Source organism: Sus scrofa, chromosome 1, assembly GCF_054392235.1.
Source record: "Sus scrofa isolate SSC_HxYL_T2T_F1_AM1 chromosome 1, Sscrofa_HxYL_maternal_Yorkshire_Landrace_v2.0, whole genome shotgun sequence".
Taxonomy (NCBI): Eukaryota; Metazoa; Chordata; class Mammalia; order Artiodactyla; family Suidae; genus Sus; species Sus scrofa.
The window spans coordinates 24,280,059-24,307,646 of record NC_139383.1 but is presented as its reverse complement, the minus strand read 5'-3'; the positions used below and the strand labels follow the sequence as shown (position 1 = coordinate 24,307,646).

General features: G+C 34.2%; 2 long non-coding RNA genes across 2 annotated transcripts in view; one reads left to right on the top strand and one right to left on the bottom strand.

Moving 5' to 3' along the window:
* Positions 1-26,345, top strand: part of LOC110259987 (uncharacterized) — a 1,024,192-nt gene extending 997,847 nt beyond the window's left edge. The window contains exons 8-10 of the long non-coding RNA XR_014839507.1: positions 18,253-18,423; positions 19,637-19,745; positions 20,921-26,345. This is a non-coding gene — a long non-coding RNA (uncharacterized LOC110259987). The remainder of the gene's footprint in view (positions 1-18,252; positions 18,424-19,636; positions 19,746-20,920) is intronic.
* The window catches only part of LOC106508831 (uncharacterized), a 1,163,285-nt gene that overhangs the window by 78,575 nt on the left and 1,057,122 nt on the right, over positions 1-27,588 (bottom strand). The gene's annotated exons all lie outside the window — the stretch shown is intronic.

Genomic DNA, 27,588 nt, shown 5'->3' with positions numbered 1-27,588 from the left:
TCAAAATTTGGAGCCAAAGTTCAGTCTTACCCCAAGTGATATAATATATTAAGGACAGACTATCAATTGCAAAGGGCTGTAATTCTGTGTGCAAAATTTGCTCCTGCTTTTATTATTCTTTTATGCATAGTTTCCATTTATATGACTCTCATTTTTTCTAAGTACACATGTATATACATACATATACATATGAAATTGTCATCTGCAAAGAATTATCTCAGAAAGCAATAATTTGCCCTTAATTTGATGCTAAAAGAATCTCATATTATTCAATTCTCTTAACTTTTAGAATAATTGAATATTTATTGAAGCCATATAGGTCAGAAATAAATCCCAAGTTTGTCATATATACTCATACAGATGACTTGACAAATCAGAGAAAGAAAAAGAGGAAGGTTAGAAATTTAATAAATATCCTATTACTGTTCAATATCATAAAATGGAAATAAATAATTATAATGAGATAATAAATATAAACCTACAGGGTAAATATTTTAAAAATTTTTAATGCTCATAATCACTGGTTTAGAATAAAATTTCCAGGAGAACATGATAATTGAATTCAAAAAGTATTATATCTTAAATAACATGAGTGACGTGGTATCTGCGAGATAACTCAGAAGATGTGTGGAATGATGGTGACTATAAATTAAGGAAAAATGGTTGAAATTTGAAGTGTGGAAAATCTACATCTGCGTTACTAGATTATAAATAGGTGCATGTACCTAAATCAATAAAGTTAATATATAAAATATTTCACTATTTTATCTATATCCTAAAAGTTTATGTATAGAAAGTGGCATAAAACATAATTTATTTGATTATCCTGTTGGAAAATTAGTGAAAACCTTATATCCATGTATTTGGGAGTACATCTTTGATGCTTTATACTATGTATGTTTTAATATTCTACTTTAAATTGGTTATGGAATACAAAAAGGCATCAAAGCAAATATTAAAATTTAACTATTTATGGACTTTGTAACAGTATACACTTTCATAATGGATATTACAGTGGAATGTAATATCAAAAGGTACTTAAATATTTAATGAGCAAATGTATTGTTCTTGAACAATAAATTATGCTAAGGTCATGTGAATAATGCCATGTTCCCTGAGGACAAGGCCACATATTTCTCTTCAGTAAACAGACTGTTTTTTTCATTGTTGTTATTGTTCCTGATAGTGAGATGGGGATGGGGCAAACCATAAAAGATAAATATCTAGTTCCCATGCCTTTGTAAGAAGATTTTCTTTTTAAATAACATTAAAAAATATTTCTTTCCTTTGTTACACGTTTCTATATATCCTGTGAAAAAAATTTGTAGTCACTCTACAATCAGGGGTCATGATTGTTTACTTTTTTCTCCTTTCCTCCCTTCTTCTCTTCTTTCCTTCTCCCCTTTCTTTCCTTCTTTTCCTTTTAAATGGCCACATAATCTTTGCCAATATTAATAATAAAGGCTTATTTCCAGTGACTCAACAGTTCAGTCTCTTTCTCATTTCATTCTTCTTTGCAGCAGTGACATGAGGCCAATGAAAATAAAATGTTATAGTCAACAGTGTTTTGTATTATTTGTTCCTGCCACTGTTAACACTTCTATTATTATCAAAATGTTTAGATCAACACTGTCAGTTCTAAAGGATCTGCTGACATACCATGGAAAACTGATAAACAGTTCCGCTATATTTTCTCTGTATTTTTATAGTCCTTGTTTGAAAATATTTTATTCCTCAGGATGTTTATTTTTAAAAAAACTTGATATTTAAGAGCTCATCAATTTCACCTTTTTTATTTCTCACTTGAGATTTTAATCCTCTGTTTCTTGCCTCACAATTGGTTGCTGTGGAGGTGATTAAGATGTCACAAATATAGGATTATTATAATTCTGGTCAAAGAACAGGCCACAGATGATTTTCTAAGGAACAAAGATGTCATTTTCATGTAAATATATCAACCATTTCAAAGTGAGAAAAGGGAATGAAAGACATAAATATGAGATCTAACAGTATGGATTATAGAAGAAACAGCTAAAAATCAAAATTTCAACTGAAATCTCAATAGCTCTGAAATTTATATATATACTCCATGATTTTTTTTCGTTTTGCAGTTCTTCGAATATACATGCATGAGTCTGCAAATATAAAGCATGTATGTATCTGTATACCCTCCTTAACCTAATTAAACTATAAACATGACCTTGAACAAAGACTGAATTCTTGCTTGGTTTGTAGAAACCAATGTCATTTTAAAATTGTACTTTCTATCTTCCATTGCTTTTGTAAGAATGGAATTTCAAAAGAAATTGCAATCTTTCTCATGAAGCTGTTTATCCTACATTAATAACATCTTAGATGGGAGATTCTATTTTTTTCGTAAGAAATTTAAATCTGGGAAATTGTTGAGCAGATCATTAATACCTTCTGAGAACCTTCTTACAGAAAGTGTTTCCCAGTATTAGTTACAGAGTAGGCTTTCAATGACTTAATACTTGTCAAGTTATGATAGAGAACAGACACTTTACATCTGAAGAAAAAATGCTGCTTTGACAAGTTTTTGAATGGTCTTAAAGAGAAACTTTCTCCACTCCATGCCATGCTACTGATGAGCCCACAGCTCCATCTGGGGGCAAGGCCAGAAGGGAACATTGTCTGAGAGTTTCTTGATATCTTGCCCACATAACTGTCACCTTTGTGCATCTGTCAACCAACTTCCTGCCTCAACTGCACTGAGCTACTCATGGAGACACTTCAGTAACTCAGGACCACAAGTATCTCCAGCTAGTGCATTTCAGGGGATTTCTCAATTAGTGACACTGTTATTGTCGATTCTACAGGACACTGTTCAGGAATCCTCCTAGAACCTTAGACTTCACGGTCAGTCTTTTCTGCATTTGTTCTGCTTTTGGGACGTGTCTCTCTGATTTTCTTTCTCATGCTTACTTTTTCTTGCATGTCTTATTCACATGTTATTTTGTCAGCTGTCCCCAAAATGATCTGTAGTTAGCTCTTTTCTTTTCATTCTTCACCCTTGTTTATAAAACTATGTCCACACACAGATCTTCAAGTACTCATATCATCAATACATTGATGACTAATGAATCTCCATGTAAAGCTTTGTCTGTTCTCTTACATCTGCAGCGATTACCCCATAATTGTGAACTTTTGAGTTTTGCTTGTATAGCTTACAAACCACTCACAAACAATATGTCCCAAATTTTTCATCTGCTCTTACTAATCTATATCTATTTTTTCCTTCTTTGGAACCTATATATTATCCTTCTTTCCTTGTGTTCCAATCCTAAAAACCTCAATTAACAGGCTCTGACAAGTTTTGTCCTCAAATAGTCTCAAATCTGTCCTTTATCCTAACTGCTATAACACTAATGTTTGGCTGCCAGCCAAAACTATAGCAACTTTCTAATAATGATTTCCTAATATTAAGCCATCTTTCCAACTGCAGAGATATTGTTTCAAACAGGCAAGTCAATTATATTATCCTTGAAGTCTTTGCCATCTATATCAGGGGCAGTCTGATGGAGTGGTTAATATCATAGAGGTAGACACTTTGGCTTTGAATGCCGCTTCTCCACTCATTAGGTGGTAAGTTTAGACAATTTATTTAACCTCTCTGATCCTCATTTTCCTAACATGTAAAATGGTATTAATATTGGACCTATAGGCTGACTGGGAGAAAGAAATAAATTAATTTCTATAAATCTGTAGTGGCATAACTGTTAGCACATGGTAAGTACGTGATAAATATAAATTGTAGCCTTCTTATCATCACCCTCATCAATATCATCATTTTAATCATAGGTAAAAAAGACATGACTTAACATTCAAGGCTTTTTGTGTCTACACTTTTTTGCCCATTTAGATTCACACCCTGATATTTCTCCATAAATAAATCCTGCAAAATCTTGCCAACTCTCTCTTGCCTTTGAAGGAAATTTTCTGTTCTAATGAGATGTCTACTCCCCTGCTACTCTTCTTATCAGACTTTCCCTTTATCTGACTATAAAACCTACTGTTTAACCTCCAAGCCATCATTCAGTTCATCTTTGTGAAACCTTTCCTCATGCACATAGGTAGCCAGGCAATCTCGTTTTGTTCTCATGCTACCATATGCATATTTCCAACATTGAATCATTTCATTCTTAATTTATTCATTGTTTTTTCCTGAAGGCTATGAAGAGCAAGAATTGAAGTTTATTCATATCTTCAGTGCTTTGTAGAGTACCTGGAAGATCATAGGCACTTAAAATTATTGTTAAATATATGGTATATATGCACTGATTTTACTTTATGGATTGGCTGTTGGAAATAAGCATATTTTCACTTGAGCAGAGAAACTAGGTGGGTTTTAGAGGGAGTCTTTGTTTAATATATATCTCCAAAATGCTCCCTCTCTTCTGTTATAGTCTTGCTCTACCGATCCTTTTCTTTATGACTCACATTTGTTATCAAATTTAGATTCTATCTCAAAAACGCCTTGGGAAGCTAACCTTTTTTTTCCATCCCAACTAATCAGTTTTTTCCTACCTGCATTACATTCCTAAAAAGAAATGTGATACAGTCCATCGTCTGCAGAAAGATTCTTTAGAACTCGTGAAAATATGCACTCTAGTTCTGAATGCAAAACAATCTATCTCTAGAAACTTTCTTTAGTCTTATTTTCCACCATTGCCCTAAAGTACCCTCAGCTCTTTGCACCTCACACTACTGAGTAGACATAGAGAAAGTGTGTCATTCTTCTGCGTCTTTGCATACACTCTTACATTAGCCTAAAATGGTTTTCATTCACTTGCAATTAGTTGATCCCAAATTTCTAGTTCAAAAAGCACTTCATTCCTTTTTCATTCACTCATTCATTAAATTCATTCATTGGACAAGAACTATCTTCAATTCCTTATGTTAGTTCACCTCTCCATTTTATCCCATCTTTATTTCATGCATCCACATCCATCTCATCACAATACCCTCCCTACCCCCATCCCCAGGCCCAGCTCACCCACTTAACAACAATTCCTGTTTTCCATTCCTAATTCTTCCCTGTAATAAATCATTCTGGACTTCATTCTCTCCTGCTTCATCAGGGACCTCACTCTATCAGCCATATCTTTCCACTATCATATTTTCAACCATATTTGTCCTACTGAGTCTTCCTAGGCAGCATAAAAACAATCCTATCTTCCAAATTAACTAACAAAAATTCTAAATCAAAATCTTTCTATCCCACACCATCAAAACACTACCATCTGTCATTTTATTGCCAGATTTTTTGAACTATTGGTATGCTTCTAAAGTCTCCATTTCCCTCATTAAACCTATAGTCCTAAATCTAGTGAAAAAAAATCTTTTCACTAAACAGCTTTCATCAAGACTGCAGAAAATGTCTTTATTGCAAATACAACAGTGGTTACTTGTTTATCTTGTTAAAAAATTCTACTTTAATAGTACTGATTAATTCCTTCTTGATCCAGTCTCTCTTCCCCTTAGTTTCCAGGATTTAAAGTTCTCTTGGCATTTTGACTATATTTTATTTTTATTTATTTATTCATTTATTTTTGTCTATTTAGGGCTGCATTCATGGCATATGGAAGTTCCCAGACCATGGGTCAAATCAGAACTACATCTGCTGGCCTACACCACAGCCACAGCAACACCAGATCTGAGCCACGTCTGCAGCCTGTACCCCAGCTCACGGCAATGCTGGATCCTTAACCCACTGAGCAAAGCCAGGGATAAAACCTGCATCCTCATGGATACTAGTTGGGTTTGTTACTGCTAAGACACAGCAGGAACTCCCTGACTATATTTTATTATTCTTTTTCCTAGAATCACATTCTTTTCTCTTTCATTCTTTTTTAGTGGGGGAGGGGGAGGCTGCACCCTTGGCAGGTGGAAGTTCCTGGGCTGGGGATCAAGCCTACACCAGAACAGTGACCCAAGCTACAGCAGTGACATGCTGGATAATTAATCCACTGCACCACAAGGGAACTCCTGGAATCACAATTCTTAACTTTTTTCACCTTATAATATATACTTGATCCACTTTAACTCATCTATCTACAAAGCTATTTACAGCTGATTTGTAAAAGATTTCAAAACCTCATCTCCTGCAACAGCTTTTAAATTACCTATTGAGTCTCTCTACTTGCATAAGTCAAAGTACTTAAAGTTTAATGTGATTGAAACAGAATTCAGTATCTTTTTCACCCAAGCTTGCTCCTTTTCTTGTATTTCCTATTTTGGTGATTGATCTCATTATTCATTCTTCCTCTCAAGAGACAACTTGGAATTTAGCCTGTATTTCTATTATTTTCAATTCCCATATCCTGCTAATTCTATCTCTGTGATATTGGCCATTACTCCTCTTCTCTTAGGTTTCTTTCCACTTGAATTTTGACTTTCATCTTTCTTTCTTGGATGACATCAACAGCTCCTCAGCTCATTTACCTGTCTTTAATCTTTCTCTTCATTCATTACACAAAAGATGATTCTATTTCAAAAATCACATTGTTGCTCTCCTACCAAAAATCCTTCTGTACCACAATTTTGCTTTTATTCTCCAAAGTCATATTTTCTAATATTTATGGAAAAATACTCGTGTTATGCACCCTCCCGACATGTCCACCTATCTACACCTTGTCTATGTCAAGGGTGTCTTCTGTGTTGCTCTCATTCATACCTGGCCCACTGCATCTCTTGGTTCTACTTTCTTCCATTTGATCTTAATGTGGTCAAATGAGGTAGCAGGATGGCTTCCAGCCAGCTCCTTGTCTATAACATAATAGATTTAAGCCCAGTTTCATCTCAGTAACATCTGTGCAAATTTGAGGACCACTCTATGTAAATTAATTTTGATTATGTCCCAACCCAGAATCAATTAGTGAACTGGGCTGCTGGAATATTAGGCCTGGATAATATGCTTACTGTTGAAGAGTCACCATGGCAAGGATGATCCCATGCAGTGATTTGATTCACCTAAGGCACTATATCCTTCTGTGGAGTTTAAGATGGAATACCACTTGGACCATGGTCTGATAAGGCAGAAAAAAGGAGTCTCAAAGGGAAATCTAAGTGTTACTATGGGGGAGGTAGAAATCTCTACACTTAATTCTAAACATGACAAATAGCACATGTATATGATGCTTCTCCTGACAGCTGACTCCTAGTTTGGGTTAGATGATCAACTTTATGTCTCTATAGCAATCTGTGCTCAACTATGTATGTTATTATTAGTGACAGCCCATAAACAGAGGCCTGTTTGCAGTCATTTTTTTCCCCTCCCCAGCACATGGCCTGGTACCAGTCATAAATGTATGTTTTACTTATGGAATTAAATAATAAATAATACCATATTCCAGATCTTGAATTAAACTTCAAAGTAGAAAACTCTAACTGCCTCAGAGTTAGTTTTTCCATCCTTTGTACAGTTTTTTAAATGGGATTTATCTATTTGCATATGTGTCACTGGGTAAGTGTCTTATTAATCTTATCAATCTTTGAGCAAATATACTTTGCTCAATAATGTTTGGTGAACAAATGAATGAATATGTGAGTGAATAAGTGAATGATGAATGGAGAGTAATTTATTTCTTTAGCTCTCCTGTGCCTCATTAAACACTCTGGATTCAGACAGGAAAGATTAAGCAAGAATTCCATCATTGTGCAGTTGGGGAACTAGAAGCCCTGGAAAAGCCACATTACGTTTGCTATGGAACTTTCTCTATGACCTTGAGAATGAAAGAAGAGAATTTAGATCTCTTGTTCTGTGTACAAAGTTCCTTATGCTGAATTGCTTTATCTGAATTCATATTCAGGCATCTCAGTTTTCACACTGGCTGTTTTATGTAAGGGAATCAGGATACATGGATAATTTCTTTAGAAGACATGGCAGTTAATGTCTAACAAAATTGTCTTTAACTTCCTATTATGTACCTTCAGTTTAAAGGTAGAAAAATAGGGAGTTCCCGTCGTGGCGCAGTGGTTAACGAATCCGACTAGGAACCATGAGGTTGCAGGTTCTATCCCTGCCCTTGCTAAGCGGGTTGATGATCCGGCGTTGCCATGAGCTGTGTGTGGTGTAGGTCGCAGACGCGGCTCGGATCCCGTGTTGCTGTGGCTCTGGTGTAGGCTGGCAGCTACAGCTCCGATTAGACCCCTAGCCTGGGAACCTCCCATATGCTGTGGGAGCGGCCCAAGAAATGGCAAAAAGACAAAAAAAAAAAAAATAAGGTAGAAAAATAATTTTATTTGCTAAACTCTAAGTAGGGCACATTTAATTTTTAATTAACTAGGTTTTAAATTATGTTTAAAAACTATTCTCTATACGCAGTACTTTATTAAAGAGAGATAAAGCCATGTGCAGAATTTTTCTTTGTCTTTACAGAAATAGAAGACGTATGAGAGAAATACACAGCATTTTTTATAGTTTATTTTTTTAAAGTTATTTTTTGTTGTTATTTCCCCCAACACACTTTTTTTTTTTCCCACTGTACAGCATGGGAACCCAGTTACACATACATGTATACATAAATTTTTTCTCCCATTGTCATGCTGTGTTGTAAGTATCTAGACATAGTTCTCAGTGCTACACAGCAGGATCTCATTGTTAATCCATTCCAAAAGCAATAGTTTGCATCCATTAACCCCAAGCTCTCAATCCCTCCACTCCCTCCCTCTCCCCCTGGGCAACCACAAGTCTGTTCTCCAAGTCCATGATTTTCTTTTCTGTGGAGAGGTTCATTTGTGCTGTATATTAGATACCAGATATGAGTGATATCATATGGTATTTGTCTTTCTCTTTCTGACTTACTTCACTCAGTATGAGAGTCTCTAGTTCTATCTATGTTCTATGATGCTACCATCATCCTAATTCCAAAACCAGGCAGAGATACCACCAAAAAAGAAAACTATAGGCCAATATCTTTGATGAATATAGATGCAAAAATTCTCAACAAAATTTTAGCCAACCGAATCCAACAACATATCAAAAAGATCGTACACCATGACCAGGTGGGATTCATCCCGGGTTCACAAGGATGGTTCAACATATGCAAGTAAATCAATGTCATACACCACAGTAACAATAGAAAAGTCAAAAACCATATATGATCATCTCAATAGATGCAGAAAAAGCATTTGATAAAGTGCAGCATCCATTCATGATCAAAACTCTCACCAAAGTGGGTATAGAGGGAACATTCCTGAACACAATCAAAGCCATTTATGACAAACCCACAGCAAATATAATACTCAATGGAGAAACATTGAAAGCCTTCCCAATAAAATCTGGAACAAGACAAGGATGCCCACTGTCACCACTTTTTAATTCAACATGGTATTAGAAGTCCTAGCCACAGCAATCAGACAAACAAAAGAAATAAAAGGCATCCAAGTAGGAAGAGGAGATAAAACTGTCAGTGTATGCAGATGACATGATACTATACATAGAAAACCCTAAGGACTCAACCCAAAAACTAATTGAACTGTTCAAGCTATTCAGCAAGGTAGCAGGATATATGATTAACATTCAGAAATCAGTCACATTTCTGTATACTAACAATGAAATACTAGAAAAGGAATAAAAAAACACAATACCCTTTAAAATTGCACCCCAAAAAATCAAGTAACCTGGGAATACACCTGACCAAGGAGGCAAAGGACTTATATGCTGAGAACTATAAAACATTAATCAAGGAAATTAAAGATATAGAGAAATGGAAAATTATTCCATGTTCCTGGATTGGAAAAATTAATATTGTAAAAATGGCCATTTTTTAAAGTTTAAATGTCAACTTAAAAATCATTGCTTTTGCTCAAGTTTTCACATAGTAAAAGATCATGTTTCTGGTTCTGGTTTGGTTCCTGCCAGTTAACCTTTTGAATTCATAAATTCCAAAGACTAGGTGGAAAAAGCATTGGCTTGAACATAATAGACCCTCAATAAAGATTTGCTATTAAAATTTCTCCACCATTGCTATTTTTTCTTTTAATTTCACTCTTAATCATTTGGTTATATCTTCATTGTTTAACTTCTCTTCTATACTTTGACCTTGGGCTAGACCTTCCTTAACTAGTGAGTTTGAGATTTTCATGTGTTAAATGGGGAAAATAATTTATTCTACACATACTGAGTATATATACTGTACAATTCAGTGTGTTAGGTATTAAGGGATCGGAATTAATTGGAACCCATATATTGCTTAATTGATTTCTCAGTCAGTATATAGAAATGTATTTACTTGTCCATCCCCCAAGAAATGTAGAGCTCTTCAAGAAAGACAGCTACTAACTGTGTTATTTTATAAGTTTACAAAGTTTAAAGAGAAGTGTAAAGTTTTATGGAGATATTTAACAGGGACAAACAATCTAGTCTCTGAGTAAGGAAATGTTTCCCTAAAGGGCTAGTGAAGATGACAACTTTTTCATTTTTTTCTGGACAAGATCTCTAAGCATAACATTGTTACATTTTCTAGGAAGGCTGAAAATTTGGAAACCAGTTCCCTAAAGGTATCTGGGTTTGACCAAGAAAAACCTTTTTTGTTGTAGTTTAATTTGAACTTTGGAGTGTTTTCTATGTTTCTTCAATGTACGTCTGCTCCAGAAATTTATATTTAGACTTTTCTTTAGGTACTTACAGTGCTTATCTAAAGGAGATATTTAATTGATACTTCACAATCAGTTTACCTTCCCTAATTTATGCTAATTTACAATCCAATTCCCTTTAAATATCATTTTAATAATATGGAGTGTATAAAGAAACATATGTTACCTTCTTTCTTCTGGAGGAGTCTTAGATTTAAAATATATATTTACATGGGTCTTAAATACTACCTTCTCCATATTTTTTCTAATATTTTTATGAAATATTAGGGTTCCCAAGTCTTGTGATTTTATTTAGGCTCTAAAATTAACTTTTCCTGAATTTGTGACATGTGGTCTTTAAAAAAAAAACTTATTATGAGATAATTATAAATTCACAAGAAATTGAAAATATACAGAGGGGTTGTGTGTACCCTTCATCCAGTTCCCCCAATGGTTCCACCTTACATAACTATAATAAAATTTCAAAACCAGGTAATTGGTATTGGCATAATGGTTGTATGCCATGCTATTTTATCACATATGGATGTGTGTGTAACCACCACCCCAATCAAAACACAGAAATGTTCCATTATGACACATTACCTTTTTATAGTCAGCTTTCATCTTTTCCTCCACCATCCCCAAACTCTGTCAACCACTAATTTGTTTCCCATTTCTATAATTTTGTCATTTCAACAATGTTATATGAATGAAATCATATGGTGTCTAACATTTTGAATTGGCTTTTTTCACTTAGCACAATGCCCTTGAGATCCATCCAAAGAGTTGCACATATCATTTTTAATGCTTTTTAATGTTTACTACTATTCCATGGTATACACATGGTATTTTACCGTTTGTTGAATCCTTTATCAATTGAGGGATATTTGGGTTATTTCTCGTTTCTGGCAAATTAAAAATTTAAAAAATGCTACAAACAGGTATGTGCAGGTGTTAGTATGGCCAGAAAGTTTAATTTTACTGGGAAAAATATGAAGAGAAGCAATTGCTAACTCATATGGTAAATAAACTTACTTTTTTAAAAAGAGACCATCAAACTATTTTCAAGAGTGACTGTATCATTTTACATTCCAACTAGAAATGTATTAGTCCAACTTTTCTTCTCACCAACATTTGCTATTGTCAGTATATTTTATTTTAGCTGTTTCAGCTATTCTAGTTGCAAAAGATAGGAGGTCTCAATTGTTATTCATCAATTTTCCTCTGGATTTCCAATTGCTCAAGCACCATTTCTTGAAAACCTCATTCTTCCTCCATTGAGTTGCTTGGTTTCTTTGCACCTTGGTTAAAAATCAGTTGGCTGTACTTGTATGGAGTTTTTTCTGGGTTCTTTATTCTGTTCCATCAACATGTGCATCTGGCACTTTCTGTTAATACTGTACAATATTGATTACTGAAGCTATATAATGTCTTGAATTAGGATAGAGTGATTTTTCTCACTTTATTCCTTTTCTAAATTGTCTCAGCCATTCTTATTACTCTGCCTTTTCAAATACATTGTAGAATAATCTTTTTATATGTACAAAACTATTGCTTGGATTTTGAACAATTAAAACAATGTGTCAATTTAGCAAAAACTGACATCTCACTATGTTGAATCTTCAAATCCATGAACTCAGTGTATCTATTCATTTATTTAGATCTTCAATTTATTTCATCAGTGTTTATACTTTTAGCATAAAAGTCCTATGGATATATTATTTTATTCATATAAAATATTTCATTTTTGAGTAATCATAAGTGGCATTGCATTTATATTTTGGTTTTCATATTTCATTGCTAAGGTATAGAAATATAATTGCCTTTTTAAATATTGCTCTTGTTTCTTCTGACATGCTGAAATTGCTTATTAGTTCTAGGAGTTTCTTTGTAGGTTCTATAGGATATCCCATGTAGACAATCATGCCATCTGCAAACAGAGACAGTTTCTTCCCTTTCAATCTGTACATTTTAATTTTTTGTCTTGCTTTATTGCACTGGCTGGAACCCATTATTCTGTTGAATAGTGTATCCTTGCCTTAATAATCCTAGAGGGAACACATTCAATAATCATTAAATATGATACTTCCTGATGTGTTTTTGTAGAATTTCTTTATCAGGTTGAGAAAGTTGCACCCATATTCCTAGTTTACTGAGAAGTTTTATCATGAATGAATGTTAAAACTTTTTAAATGATTCTTTCTTCGGCAAGTGATATGATTCTAAGTTTTTTCTTATTTAGCTTGTCAATGTGATGAATTATATAAATTGAATTTTAAATGTTTAACCAGGTTCACTTCCCTGAAACAAACTTCATTTTGTCATATTGCATTATTCTTTTTACATATTGCTGAATTTATTGGCTAATATTTTGTTAAGGATATTGGTATCTAAGTTTATGTGGAATATTGATCTATAGCTTTCTTCTTTTTCCTTTTATATATTCACTTTCTGGTTTTGGTACCAGAATAATATTAACTTTATGTATATATTCAGAAATGTTCCATCTTCTGCTTTCAGAAAGCAATTGAGTAGACTTGATAATTCTTCTTTAAATATTTGATAAATTTCTCCAGTGAAAACCTTTGGCCCTGGAGATTTCTTTTTGGAGAGTTTCTTAAATCATGAATTCAATTTCCTTAATTCTTATGGACTATTTAAAGTATCTATTACATATTGGGTTAGTTGTGGTAGCTTGTGCTTTGGGGATGTACTAGTCCATTTCATCTAATTTGTCAGGTTTATGTGCGTAGCACTGTTTGTGGTATTCTCTTACTTTTATTTTCATGCCTGCGGTGTCTGTAGTTATATCCCTTGTTTCCTTCCTGGTACTGATAATCTGTACTTTCTCTATCAATCATGCTAGAGTTTGTTCAGTTTTATTATTCTTTTAAAGAAAGAGTTTCTGTTTCATTAATGTTCTGCATTGTTTTCCACTTTTAAATTTCTTTGATTTCCTCTGTCATCTTTATTTTTTCCTTCCTTCTGCTGGCTTTGGATTTATATTACTCTTAATATCCAAGGTTCTTATTATAAGAGCTTATGTTATTAATTTGGGATATTTCTTCTTTGCTAATATAAGAATTCCTTTTTTGCTTTTTCCAGGGCCGCACCTACAGCATGTGGAGGTTCCCAGGCTAGGGGTCTAATCAGAGCTATTGCTGCTGGCCAACACCAGAGCCACAGCAATGCCAGATCTGAACTGTGTCTGCAACCTAAATCACAGTTCATAGGCAACACCGGATCCTTAACCCACAGAGCAAGGCCAGGGATCAAACCCACAACCTCATGGTTCCTAGTTGGATTCATTAACAACTGAGCCACAAAGGGAACTCCTAATATAAGAATTTAGTGCTATAAATTATTCTGCTTACTTTGGCTGAATTCAACCCATTTTGATATGCTGTGTTTTCATTTTCATGCAACTCAGTGTATTTTTTATTTAACCTGAGTTTCCTTTTAACTCATGGCTTATTTAGAGGTAAATTGCTTAGTTAAAAGTGTTTGCAGATTTTCCTTTCACTTTTCTATTACTGATTTCTAGTTTGATTTTATTGTGATGATGGACTATGCTCTGAATGATTTATTTCTTTGAATGTGTTGAGATTTTCTTTTGAGCTGTGTCTGCAACAAATACACAACTCACGGCAACGCCAGATCCTTAACTCACTGAGAAAGGCCAAGGATCAAATCAGACCTCATGGTTACTAGTCAGATTCGTTTCTGCTGCGCCACAACAGGAACTCCTATGGTAACGTTTTTTATTTTTTTATATCTTGCTGGTTTTTTTTGTGTGTAATAGTTCTGTCAATTGTTGAGAGACAGTTATTGAAATCTCTGATTATAGTTGTAAATTTATATCTTCAGTTTTTACTTCATCTATTTTTCACTTATATTATTTGGTGCATGCACAATTATGGTTTTGGATGGGGAGGGTCTTCTTGTGGGATTCAATGTCTCTTTCTGTCCCTGGAAATTTTTATTCTGAGGTCTATTTGATATTAATATAGCGACTCTTGTTTTCTGTTGATTAATGTAGCATGGCCTTTTTCCTTTTCCTTTCAACCATCTTATATTGTTTTATTTTAACGAAGTTCCTTTTCAGCCAGTATATAGTTTGCTCTATCTTTTTTCACACTGACAATCTCCAGATTCTCCACCCCACCTCAACAGACACCTAGTGGGGGGTAGATGAGTCCAGCTTCCACTAGGCCTCTGTAGATATCACCCTGTCTGGGAGTAAGAGAATCATCTCATTTCTGCTCTCCTCGTGGCTTCTGTAATTGGGTTCACTTTTACTGCTTGTTGGTAGGGAAAATCCTGATTACCCACTTAGCCTCCTTCATGCCACCTCAGTGGGGGAAGGTAGAGTACCCCATTACTCTGGGGAGGGGATTCTTAACATTCTTTCCACTATCACTATGGGGGGCAGAGGTGATTCTTTACTGCTTAGCAAGGATAAATTCCCTGTATCAGTTTCCTAGGGTTGCCATAGAAAAGTATCATATACTAGGTGGCTCAAATGACAGAAATTTATTTTCTCACAGTTCTAGAGGCTAGAAATCTAGATCAAGGTGGCAGCAGGGTTATTTCTTCTGAGGCCTCTCTCCTTTGCTTGTGGATGGCTGCTTTCTAAATATGTTTTCACCTGGTTTTTCCTCTGTATCTATCCTGTGTTTTATTCTCATCTCCATAAAAGGGTACCAATATTATTGGACCTAGGGTCCACCCTAGGTCCTCATTTTAATATAATTAGTGCTTGAAAGAGTCTATTTCCAAATATAATCACATTCTGTGGTACCGCAAGTTAACATACGGATTTTAAGGGACACTGTTCAGCCCATAACAATATCAGTGACTTCTCTTGACAACAGCCAGCATAAAAGTTAATATGACTTATTATTAGAACTGGAGTCTAGGCTTTCCACTTAACCTTTTCTGGAGGCATGGAGGCATTGGGGTTGGAGGCTACAGGGTTTTTTTGTTGTTTTTTTTTTTAGTTATGTTTCGCTAAAGTAGAATTTTTATTGTCTAACAGTTTTCTGTCTTATTAGGCCTTTTTGCTTGAGAGAAGTGACTTTTGTTGGAATACCTTTTAGTCTGTACCTATTTTTGTCTTGGGGTCACCCACTTTTCAAAAAACAAATTCTGAGACACTTGGGCTGAAAGAAAACCCAAGGAACTTGCGTTATGTTTTTCCTTAGGTCTCGTGGTCCCCAGTAAGTCTTCCTTTTTTTTCTCCAACTTTCAGAGACTTCTTATATTTGTTTTAAATGTAATACTCAAAGTTTGTGGTTTTACTTAGTGGGAATAATAGGGAACATAATTGTACTCTATCTTTCCAGAAGTGGAACTGCAGTAGAATCAATTTATGTTCATTTAAATGATACTTTTCTACTAAAGCTTTTATTTGCAACTGTGTTACTTGCTACTTTTATATTTTTCCATTGGAAAATAACCATATTTTATTTGTAGATCATTTTCTTAATACTTTTAAGATCTATTTAATTTTATATAAACCATTTAATTTTATTATATTATTAATGTTTCTTATTATTAATGTTTCTTAAAATTAAGATAAATTGTGATGATTATAAATAATTCAAAATAGGGATAAGAAGATATTGAAATTATTTATTTATTCTTTATATTATATTTTATCTCATAATTCTTAGTACACACAAAGTCATCGTAAATATGAGGAAAAATTCACTAGGTGAAAACTACTTAGGGATTGTGAGGAAGAGTTAGCATGAGGAATATTTTCTATACTCTCCTACAGCAAGGGGTCTAAGTAGGCTAAATTCACAATGTTTGACTCTAAACATAACCTGTCAGAGCTCATATTTAAATATTTGAAGTAACTTTAACAAGTAGAAGTTCCATAATTATTCCCTATTCTTTTCCTTGAACATACACTGCCACAATTATATGGCTTTATATTCCTTCAATGATGAAGTAGATAAAATACCAAACACTACAGGTGGGATAAATCAACACCTGCAATGACACCAATGATTGAGCAAAGAAGGAGGAGGAAAGGAATCAGTTTTTCCTGGGCTATTTTACATTTTTTAAAATTATATCTTCACAAAACTCCAATGTAAACTAAAATTATGATAGAGTATTTTGATGTTGACCTATTTCTGTGTTTTTTAGCAGCTAATGATCCTAACCTGGTGCCAGCTGTTTGTGACATACCTTTTTTTTGCTCTTCCAGCTTCATTCTTCATTTGTTTTTCCATTTTTCCTTCTTATTCCTTTCCATCTCTATCTATTTATCTTGCCCTGGGAAGAGGTGGTGATCCTTATAAGTTCACAATCAATGTACTCTCTTGCCAATGAGAGGCCTTAGCAGGATCTTAGAGGGTGGGAGGACACTGATATTGGAGTGTTTAATTCTATGATCCCCTCTCTATGTTGCTGCAGAGTGTTTGTATTTCTGTACCTAGTATCACAGGTCAGGTTGGTTGGACGCTGGGGACTTTTCCATAAGGTACTTTTTCTGGTTTCCAGGAACTATTCCTTCCCTGTTCCCTTCAAGACAAGGATGTCAAGTGCTTCCTGTTGTTGCTAGCTCTACTTCTTATTAGTTTCCTTAAAGCTCTCCACAAAATATTAAATAGCCCATCTAATAAAATGCCCTGATTTACCTTATTTGAGGATGTCATCTATTTCAATTTCTGTTTAATACAAACAGATTTATTCATATTTGAAATTTCAGTTTTGCTTTCTTATAGCCACAGTTTCCAAAACACCTTTCAACATGTACTAAGTAGTTTATTTTTTACAACTTCATGTAAGGACTTGGGTATTTTGCTCCATGTTCTGAAGAATACTCCACTTTTAAAATATTATTATTAAGGAGTTCCTGTTGTGGCTCAGAGAATTAAAAATGTGACATAGTCTCTGTGAGTATGTAACCTCAATCCCTGGTCATGTTCAGTGGGTTAAGGCTCCAACATTGCAGCAAGCTGTAGCACAGGTTGCAGATGGACTCAAATCTGGTGTTGCTGTGGCAGTGGTGTAGGCTTCAGCTGCAGCTCTGATTTGACCCCTAGCCTGGGAACTTCCATATGCCACAGGTATGACCATAAAATAAATAAATAAAAGTAAAATATTATTATTAAGAATGTAGTTATCATACATGGTTCATCCTTCAAACAGCTTTGTTGGCCTCATTCTGAAAATAGCCCTTACTTTTGAAATCTGGCATCCAACATTTGCATGACAAGTTTAGTCTATTGAATATATCTAGCATGTTAAATATAACAAAGGCTGATCTCTAAATAAACACAACCCCCAAAATTTAGCGTATTGTACTTTCCCAGTAAAGTTATTAGCTTTAAAGTTCCATATCTAATAATCAATCAGTCTTTGCTACCAGGAAGAATTTGACAGACTGATAAATTTATCCACCTGTGTGTTGTTTCCATTGACCTCATTAGTTTGACATGGATGGTATGCCTTTGCTTTGTTTTAAGTTAATAATCTCCTGTGTTTGATATTTAGCTGTGCATAACTTGGCTTGCAGACTTTGTGATTATTGTTCCAAAAATTAACTTGTTTTGCTCTTTCTCTTTCCAGAAATCTAGAGTTAGGCTGAAAATTGTGCTTCTGGGTATTCTTAAGGCAGATCTTCTGTTTTTTGACCAGACTCGTTTCAGTTTCCTACATGGCCAGCTGCTCAAGTATACCGCTATCATCCATCAACTCCACATGTCGAGACTAACAAAAGTGAATTGCTCTCAGCATTGCTTCCAAACTGGTAGCTGGCTGACATCCAGCTGCTCTTTGTTGGTGATTTTGTATGCTAATTTCCCATAGGTAAATGCCATTGAAACTGGTTAAGAATCCTCCTTGTGGTTTTTTCTTCCCATGTCTTATGACTTAAGGGAAGAATGGAAAATTTAAGTCTCTAATATGACCATTGCAGAGACAAGCTCAAACATTATTCTTTCTAGAGAGAAAAGAATATGGCTTCACAACTTCTAAATGTGGATGACTAATGGAACTAATTACTATTGAGTTCCTTTTTTCATTATCACATATATCTACATGATATGGACATCACTTGCAGCTTTTTCCCAATCTTATGAACAACACTTTTGGACCTTAGCAGAATCTTGGGATATAGCTTCTCATTATTTCAATATTTTTTATCATCATTGTCAAACTAGAAAATAAAGATGATTGATACATAATCTATAGACAGTGATGAGGTATAAGAAATCTTAGGATAATGCAGTGGTATAGTCAAGTACTTTTGTGGATATATATTTCAGCTAATAATTTGAAATGAAATAATTTGTCCCATGCTTTTCCAGTCCTTATTAATAAAATTATTAAATTTAAATAATCTCTTTCAAACAATTATCTTTACATTATTATCATTTCAACAAGACAAGCAACTATCCCTTATTCATCTTTGAATGCACCAGCCCTTTTGTCTAACAGTAGTAGATTTATAACTAAGTTTAGATATGGTTCTCAATCCAAAGAGATATCAGACAAGTTACTAATAAAATAAAGAATAGGCATGTATTATTATACAAGTCTTGTTGATGAGGTGACATCTCCATCTCCACTCTCACTTTTCTTTCTTAATTTTTTGTCAATACAATTACAGAAGCAGACACTAAAATTACTCTGCTTTTCAAGGTTAACCGCGTGGTCCCTGATTGCTGGTGATTGGGACAGAAATTGTAGCTCTTTTTGGAAATGACTAATTAATAAGCGCCTACAAGATATTTTGTATAACAATTCCAAATTCTGTAAAATTATAAAATTAAACCAAAGGAACATGATGATGGAGGTGCTGAGATTGGAACTATGCACCATGATAACTGGAATCTGTCTGCTAGTTCTGATGACAGAACCATAGATGAAGTATAGCAAGTGAGTATAAACAAAAGAGTGGGGATCACTTTTGGGTGAGGCAGAAGTTACAACTCTCAGAGACTTTACTTTTCTCATTTGCATAGTATCCTACTAAAACATATTATCATTTCAGTAAAAATGACATGCATGTTCTTTTTAGTGACAGATGTCTGTAAATCATTGCTTTCACACTGGCAAACCCATAAAGAGGAAAGTTTGACTCAAGTATATGGGAGAGATGGAAAGACCAGGAATTAATTCCTCCATAGGTAAGTAGGGATTAGGAGAAAAAAAAAATCTGTCTGGGAGTCACTGAGAGACATGTGGGGGATGGATTCACCAACAATTTTGAAGCATAAAAGCAGAAGCAACTTCATCAATCATCTTCTAGTATTTCAGTACATTGGCCTAAGTAGTTATGTGGGCAAATATTGAGCATGCATTGGCCCAAAGAGGCAAATGAATATTTTAATTATATTTTTATAAATATCCTATGGATCTCTACTGAGATATACCTTCCCATAGGCCTTACATTGTTAAGAATGCATCTGTCTACTAGACACTGTTCAGTGTGCTGGGGAAAAATGTCTCTTTCCTCATAGAATTTATACTCTAGGGATTAAGACAAATAAAGACCAACAGTCAAGAGACGTAGATATGCCATCAGGTGTTTCAAGACTAAACTAAACAAAACCAAGACAGGGTAAAGAGATTTTTTTAAGAATATGGAGAAAAAAATATCTCTGAGGAGCTGACATTGAGCAGAGACCTGGGTGAAAGCATAGGCCAGGAGGACATGAACATGGTTGTGGGGGGAAGTGTTTTATGCAAATGAAGCATCAAGTTCAAAGACTGAAGCAGCAGTGTCATTGATGACTGAGAACAATAAGAACAGTGGGGGTGGAATGATGAGAGCACAGTCAGCAGGTGCTGAAGTGATGAGACATCACTTTGTTAGTGTATGAGGCTCTAGATCATCAAAGGGTCATATAAGATAAAGTAAGGGCTTTGGTGCAAAAGGAATAGAAAACCAGTTAATAGTTAATGGGGGATTTTTAAACAAGGGATGACAGGATCTGTACGATCGGGCTCACTACTGGGTAGGCAATAGACTATAGAGAGGCAAGATTAAAGCAAAGAACCAGTAATGATGAAATTGTTATGGTCTAAACAAGATATTCTCATGTCTCAGGCTAGACAATGTCCTTTGATTATTATTTATACCAATGGCAGGTTTTGACAGTCTTCAGAAAGAGAGGTAAGCACATTACAGAAAGTTTACATATGCATTTGAGGACCTAGACTAGTTCTGCCAGCAAATATTAATGCCCCGTTGGGTAGAAAATTTGAACTTCCTATAATGCAAATTCCCATTTTAACTTGCAGGGTTTGAACTAAATTATCACAATAACCTTCACCTCTGACCATGAGTTTTTCTTTGCAGACTAATGCAAAGGATAACGAACATGTAAATATGTGAACATTAGGACTCTACTACAGTATTGGAGTATCTCATGTCAACCTCCTAAGTCTCAAGGAAACATTAAGAAACTACTATTACACGGTAGGGTTAAAAGATTATGAGATAATTTTGGTAGCTGTTTTTGCGATGGATAATAAATATGCAAAATACCTTATTTTTCAAATCTATTCCTAGAAGCTTTTTCATGATTTTTGTCTATAATGATGCAATACAAAGGCTCCAACAAAATTAAACATTCTGGAACCATTTTAGTGATTCAGGATAGAAAGGAAAAATGGCATAGTTTAAATTCTGTTTCAATATGATGACTCCTGAGAATTTTATTGACCTTGGTAGACCTTTTAGAATTTGAGTTCATTTATAATCAAACTAGAAAAAAATGTTTTGAAATGCTATTTGGAAGCTTAAAAGAATTATTGGACCCTGAATAACTTTCATTACATGACATTTTGATAAGGTCATTGTAAATGAGTCAGAAACACGGATTACATTTCTTTTAAAAATACACATCATTTCACAACAGATTTGGTCTAAATTCATTTTGGCTTTTGCTGAATCCCAAGTGTTTTGCCTTCTATTTTTTTTTTTTTTTCTCTTTCAATTCTCCAGTAAACTTGCTGAACCCATAATCTAGGTGAGCTCACCTGCCTCACTCCCCTTTTGAGTTTTGCCTCAGGCTTTTCTTTAATAGCATGTATCCTTAGAGCACAGAGTCTTATACTGAGAATCAGGAGAAGCACAAAGTCTAATAAAAGCATTGGAATATAATTTTTTTCCTTCTCAGCAGGGAGAACTCTAAGGGAATGATATTGTTCCAGAGTACTGACTCAAATCTGTTCTGTGTTTGAACTCTGTGATTATGAAATTTCAATTAAATCTATAAAAAGCAAAGCTAACAGACACCAGAGCATGCCAAAGAAAAACAGGATGTTCTTTTCTATTTGGGAAATAATTATCTAAGTTCAATGGCTAGGTCCAGGTAGCTGAGTTTACATTTGTTTCCTCTCAATAGAAACAATTGAATTATGACGAATTTTCTCCAAGTAGCAAGGCTGCCATTCAAAATTGTGATTTTATTGGGGTGCACATCCCTTTAGTTATTGCTTCAGTCCATTTTTAAAACGGATTTGAAGCCTGGGGGGAAAAGTACAAATTAAGACAGATTCCCCTTTTTATGTGATGAACTTAGCCCAACTCATGTGCTCCAACCCCCTGTGGTACCTGTAGCGTGCTCATCCAGCAGGAAAGTCTTCTGTTATCTCATTCTTTACAGAAGTGAGATGTAAACCCCTAGCTCTCTTCTTTCTCAAAACTCATTACACTGATTGTTTTATATCTTCAACAATGGGATGAATTTCCTCACACGTTTCTTACTTAGTGGTTGAAACACATGGGGTTCAGTTTTAAGGTAAAGTAGAAAGGCACTCAAAAATTTTAGGATTGCAAAAATGTCGTACATTGGTGTCTTCATACCTTCACCGTAGGGGTGGAGGGGAAGGAGGGTACAACCTTTTAAAGTGTGATAAAATGATGCTTTTAAAGTTTTTTTAAAATTTGAGTTGTCTTCATAACTAGTTTACTGTGATTGATTCTGCTGAAGATGTAATATGCATAAACATTGTTTAAAATAAAATAAGGCCTTGAACTATAATTATTATTATTATTATTTTAGCTTTTGGCTTTTTTAGGGTCACACCTGCGGCATATGGCGGTTTCCTGGCTAGGGGTCGAATCGGAGCTGTAGCTGCCAGCCTTTGCCACAGCCACAGTAACGCTGGATCCAAGCCGAGCGCCTGTGACCTGTGACCTACCCCACAGCTCACAGCAACACTGGATCCTTAACCTGCTGAGCAAAGCCACGTTCTCATGGATACTAGTCAGGTCTATTAGCCACTGCGCCATGACAGAGCTCCTGAACTATAATTATTTAAGATCTCAAAATGATTCAAAAGGATTTTAACCTAATAAGAAATTATGTATTTAAAGCACCATTCGAGCTAGATAATACAATGGAAAAGAAACTAAAAATCAGGCATGCTTACTCTCTTCGGGCAGTCACTGACAATGGACATAATTTCTTCAGGAGAAATGAAGACTCTTTCCCTTTCTTTTTGCCTTTAGGGAAATAACAACCTAAAATACATTTTAGGAATTGACCTCCTAGTATCAAGAACTAAGTTTAATTTTTAATTATAATATACATTATATTAAACATTTAGAATAATTATTCTGGGTTAAATTAATCTCCCAATAAATAACTAGTGTCTATGCAATATTTAGATGATATATTTATCAACAGACATGTACACACACATAATAATACATTATTTTCAGAATTTGTGACCTCCAAGATCATTAACTCTATCCCTTTACTTCATGACAGTATCAACCTAAACAATTTAGATATAATATACATTATTCTGATATAACTTAGAGAAATACATTTCATGAGTAGTCATCATTCAGATTTAAATTAAATTCTTGTACACTTAGACTTTTGTTCCTTTTTCCTTCATTTCAACAGAAATGGCCACCAGCAGGTGAACAATAATATTCCTACATATCCTTAAAATCTGCTATCATGCTTCTCTGAAATCTCATCTGAGGCCAAATCATTCTTGTAACCTTTCTTAGATAAACCTTGTCGTCAAAGCTTTTAATCCATTTCACTGCTCTCTCGAGTACCCTCTTCATGTTGTAAGCATGTACATCAGGTCACAGAGGAGACTGTTAGTTAATGGTGTGAGTTTGTGTATAATGGGAGGATTACATTGATTTCCTTCTGTGTACATTTTCTTCATTCCTGAATTTTGCTTTGCTGTTGACCTATGGTGAAATATTGCTGAGCCACCTTTAAATCATGCCGGGGTCTGAACTCAGAGACTGATTCCCATTAAATTTCCCATAGAACAGGTAGTGATAATCTAGCATGTTGACAGTGTTTTGTCTAAATTGATCTATTCCTCCCATGTCAACCAATTATCTTAAGAAGAAAACGTTTTTCAAAAATTATGTTACCAATTATGAAACAGTAATTTTGAAATAATTCCTGTTAAAAATAGTTTCTGTGACTTAGATATTTGGGAAAAAGGCAACCTATTGTATTCTTTTTATATATTTATAATGTATATTAAATTACTAAAATTTATTTCCCTAAATTACTAAAACTTAAGAAATCTTATAGTAAAGGACTCTGCTTAAAGTTTACTCATAGTTTTTTAAAAAGTTCCATAAATTTTCCGTAAGAGTCTGAACTAACTGAATCAAGTTTTTTATAGGTATTTGAAATTGATTGAAGGAATTTGAAAAATAAATAATTACACATATAAGCAGTTACATAAGCTTTATTAGATACAAATCAACAAATCTGTGCTGCCTTGGAATTAAAAAAATCTTCTCGTTTTAGTCCATGAAATCCAGTTATCTAAATTTCCAGGAAGCACACTTGTGCACAGGACAAATTGCAACTGTATCAACTTGGACAAATATTTGTCAGGTTGTATCTAAACATTCCATTACTTTGACTGTTGGAAAGCTTGATCTATAGTTTCTTTTTAAAAATTATGCTTATTGGGAGTTTCCATTGTGGCTCAGTGGTAACAAACTCAATTAGTATCCGTGAAGAAGCAGGTTTGATCCCTGGCCTCACTCAGTGGGTTAAGGATGTGACATTGCCATGATGTCTTGGATCTGGTGTTGCTGTGTCTATGGTGTAGGCCAGCAGCTACAGATCTGATTCAACTCCTAGCCTGGGAATTTCTATATGCCATGGGTGTGACCCTAAAAAAAATATATATGCTTATTGTTTTTGACAAAGTAAGGATTAATACTTATCCATTATTTTTTTCCCTTTGGTATTTATTTCAGTGTTCTAGTCTGAGATCAAATATATTTCATTCTGGTTATTATATGACTTTTTTCTTGTTGAAGAAAACCCCTGTAATGACCTCACCAAACAAAAATTGCTGAAGGCCTAGAATTTCAATTAGCCTTGTCCAATTATTCCATTCCCACTAGCTTCTTATTGAGTCTAATTAGGTAGTATCTTTAAAATTGTGTCTTTTTATCCAAGGACATTGTTTTTAATCTCAATTTGTTCATAACTTTGATGTTTATTAGTTAAGTTTTTATCGTTTGTAGCATGTAGATATTACATGGAAGGGTTTGGTATCATTTGAATCTTAATGGTTAAACTGCTTGGTGAATTGAGACTCTTCACTAGATTTTCTAATTTGTTACTCTTGACTCATTGGAAAGACTTTGTTATATGTTGATGTGTTTTCTGGTCATGTTTCATCATTTTTATATTCTAATAATTGGGTTTTTTTGATGTGTATTTTGAATTTTCTAAAGAAAGGAATATTTTATCATCTGCAAATAATTATGTTTCATCCTCCTTTTTCCAAGGTTTACACTGATTTACCCACACTGGCTGAAAGTTGCACATTAATGATGATGAGTATCATTATTTTGTTCTTTGCCAGTATCAAAATGTTTCCAAAGTTTAAATATTTAATATAATGTTTGCTAAAGTTTTACACCCCCTCATTGGCAGAGGACTATATTGACATTTCTTGTTCAAAAATTATCGTTTCATTTTAACCTGATAAAGTTCTTTATAAAAAATCATTATTTGATGTTATTTATAAAAGCTTTTTCAGAATTTTCAAAATGGTAAGTTTTTGGTTTTCTTTTCTTTTTTTCTTTTTCTTTTTTTTTTTTTTTTTTTTTGCTTTTTAGGGCTGCACCGCACCCATGGCATGTGGCAGTTCCCAAGTTAGGGGTTGAATCGGAGCTACAGCTGCCAGCATAGCTACACCACAGCAATGTAGGATCTAAGCCGCATCTGTGACCTACACCACAGCTATGGCAATGGCAGATCCTTAACCCACTGAGTGAAGCCTCATGGTTCCTAGTCAAAGTTGTTAACCACTGAGCCACGAAGGGAACTCTTGGGTTTCTTTCTTCAACTGAATCATATTCATGGATTTCCAAACTTTGGATCATGCAAGTAATTGTGAAAACCTTATGTAAACATAAAATATTATTTTAATATTTTACACAAGTTACTATTTTTAAAATATGGGACATTTAATATCTTATAGAATATAAATATCCTATAAGAATTATTTTTCATTAATGTACTTAACATAAATGTGGATAAGTAATTGTCCAAGTACATGCCATAGCAATTCTCAAACTATGTAGTCAAGGAAATTTGAGAAAGATTAATATTTATCTTTATTTCTAATTCATTATCACTCAATATCATAAAAATACCGAAAAATAAAATTATAAAAATACAGAAAATATAAGCTTTATTTTAAAAATACTAAATGCAATAATATTGTATATAGTTTGGTTATAAAAAAAATTCTTAAAAATATTCTAAGCCTTTACTCTTAATTTCTTTGTTTTTCTTACCATGAAATAGTTGCACTCTATATAGTGGCCTGGGTCTACAACCCACTTTTTTTTTGTCTTTTTAGGGCTGCACTGCGGCGTACGGAGTTCCCTGGCTAGGGATCCAATCGAAGCTGTAGCCGCTGGCCTATGCCATAGCCACAGCAATGAAAAATCTGAGCCACATCTGCGACCTACACCACAGCTCACAGCAACACTGGATCCTTAACCAACTGAGCAAGGCTAGGGATCAAACCTGCATCCTCATGGATGCTGGTCAGATTCATTTCTGCTGAGCCATGACAGGAACTCCCCACAACCCACATTTTAAGGAGCTATGCTTTAGGGCCCATATGTCTGTACATTAGACTGGTGGTGGTAGTGGCAGTATTGGATTGTGATACTAACAGAATGATCAACTGGGATAATTATCAGTCTTCTACATTCTCTTTTTTTGTATGTTTAAACATTTTCTTTCCTTCAGGAGTTAAGATAAAATACATATATGTTTACATGAAGGAAAGTAACTGAGCTGCTTTAAGGTAATCTCACAGATATTTTTCCTTTGAATCTTGTTTATCTATGAGCCTTGACTCTATCCTATTGATTAATGAGTCAAGTTCTTTATAGAGCTTGAGTCATTTCCTGATAAATACTTCAAAAAAGAATAGGAGTCTTTCTCATTTAGGTTACCTTAGTTTTTATGAAATAGAGCCACATCTGCCTAAAAAGTTACATTGTTATAACCTGAATAATTATCTGATTGCACCTCTATTTTACTTAAAACTATTACAACTCATGAAAAAATGGAAATTGTTAATATAGATAGTTCCTTTATTGGAATCTGAGAATTTTTCTGAAATCATATTATTGAAAAAAGAAAGCATTTAAATCACAAACTATATTCACTATTGGCTTCTCTATGTTTAAATTTACTGAAGCAGTGTAATATTTTGTCTTCAAAATACTGAATGCAAAGCTTAATTAGATGAGCTTATAGTAGAGGAAAAGGTCATAACAAAATACACTTTGGGTTTTTTACCTCTGACATAATTATAATAAGAACACAAAATAAAATATTTTCTACATTGTATATTATTGGGTTCTTTGTAGGATTTCCATTTAAAATACAAGATACCATCTGGATTTGAACTTCAGAAAAGTACAAGTATTTATTATGGGTATATCCCATGCAGTATATTTATTTGTTAAACTTGGTAACCGTA